Source organism: Arachis duranensis, chromosome 4 (genome assembly GCF_000817695.3).
Source record: "Arachis duranensis cultivar V14167 chromosome 4, aradu.V14167.gnm2.J7QH, whole genome shotgun sequence".
NCBI lineage: Eukaryota > Viridiplantae > Streptophyta > Magnoliopsida > Fabales > Fabaceae > Arachis > Arachis duranensis.
In genome coordinates, this window is record NC_029775.3 from 113,772,787 (window position 1) to 113,775,151 (window position 2,365).

Here is a 2,365-nt window from a genome sequence, read left to right on the forward strand (position 1 = left end):
AAACATATATATATATATATATATATATATATATATACCAAACAAACCCCACATCTATATACAATAACGATACATACAAATTTAAGCACAAGAAAGAGAACAATACCTTTTATAAATATCACAACTCCAAAGAATGAGTTGATAATTACATACCAAAATAGATCCATTGACAATATAGTTTACCAATTTCCCAAGTACTTAACACAACTAAGCAAAATTCTAACAATTCTTCAGAGTCTTGCAATGATATTATAGATATCTATATAATTATATATTGTAATGTAAGAAACAATTAGCCACTACACTCATCCATCCTTTCCACAGCATCGCTAGTATTTTCACAATCTCCAAACGCCCTCCGAAGCTCCTCCCTAATAGTGAGAGGCTGATGATTGCCAACTAAATTGGAACCTTGTGAGGAGCAGATTCTTGCATGAAAAGCATGGTTAACAGTCTACAGAGAACACAGCAAAATATAAGAACAAGGAAAACACAGAAGAAAAAAAAATAAAAAATAAATAAATAAATAAATAAATAAAACAAATTGAGATAATAAAGAAATCAGGTATGATAAAAATTTGGAAAGTAATAACAGAGATATTAAACAAATAAAGAAACCAAAGGTAACCAACATACATGTATCCATATATGTATTAGTGTAAACATAGTTTACTAATAGATAAAGAATCAAAGCCCATTAGATAAAGAAATACCCAACAATTCCAGTTCAGAACGGAAATCGGTGAAGCATGATGCACTGGAGCACCTGAGCTCGAGGAACATTGAACCGTTGCATTGGAGTGAAACTCAACAGGATTCTTAAATTCAAAAGGAAAATGAGGAACAAAGGGATCCAGAGGAAATTTCTAAATGGAACAAGAGAGGAATAACATCAGTAACACTTAATACATCGCCCATGAAAAAACACATAACAATATAGGCAATTGAGACTAACTTGATAAAAAAAAAAAAGAGACTGGACTAACGCAACATCAGATTGACATAACAATGGTACCACCTGCTGTTGATTATCATGGATGGAGTCCTCCAAAAAGCTCACAATATCAACATCATCACATATTGCACGAACAACATGAAGAGATTTATTCAAATCATATCCAATGGGTCTAGGATCCACTATGAAGACAATTTTCTTGTTCATCAACTGAGAAATCATGCTATTCGGAATAGTGTAATCATCCGTTGACTAAGAAAAAGAAAAAGAAAAAGAAAAGAATAGGTACATTAGCAAAAAAAAATAAGTACATTAGCAAAATTCACATACCTGAACCATAAACAGTCAACTGAAAACAAGGACAATTAAATTAAATTAAAAACAAAATGATTACTTGGGACGAATTTACTTGGTCCATCAAAAAATCTATGCAACTCTTTTTCAGTATTTGCATCACCTCATCATCTTCAAGTATGAAAATATTGCTCCCATTTGAATGGGAAACAATAATTTTGATGCGATACCTAAATAATGTAAACAAAAGAAAAAATATACACTAAGAGACAGTTGTAGAAGACGAAATTAAACAAAAAGAAAAACTGGTACCAAGAACTCCAAGGGATAAAATAGATACCTTCTTATGACATCAAAACACTCAACTTTACACAGATAACAATAAAATAAATTTCCAACATGAGAAACAGGTGCATTACACAAACAGCAATAGTACCACCACTTCTGATGTTTCGGCACATCAATAATTTCACCGATCAAAATACAAATCTGATCCTGTAGAGAAACAGTAATTGGCATATTATGATACATGTTTCTATCATACTACACATCTTGAAATACATTTGAGACAGTTGAAAACATAAACATAAATACTAACATTTCTTGATGCAGAAGAATATATTTTAGCACAAAGAATGTCAGCAAGCATCTCTTTAACACTATGCAGTTCTATTGGAACACCAGAAACAACTTGGTTGTGATAACTTCTAAGCTGTCCACACTGAGAGAAGTCTTCAAGTATTGGGCTAAAGCCCGAATCAGAAGTAACATCCTTAAAGTTTGGAAACAAAAACATGAATCACAAATGGAAGCCAACTTTGTAAAGTATGCGGCAAAATCATATTGGCATGTAAAGGATAGCATTCAAAAGAACAGCCAAAGAATTAGAAACTGGCGATCAGGAAACTATATCTAAAAACAACTCCTCTAATTCACTAGTATCTAACTTAAAGAGACCGCACTAACCTTGATGCAATGATCAGACTGAACTTTCCTGAAAAAACGTGCATCACTAATGACATTGATGATTTTAAAGGTACCACAATAACCGGGACTGTTAATCCGCTTTGCCTGAACTTTGAAAACAATCTCTTTCCCAATGAGTTGATGAAAAAA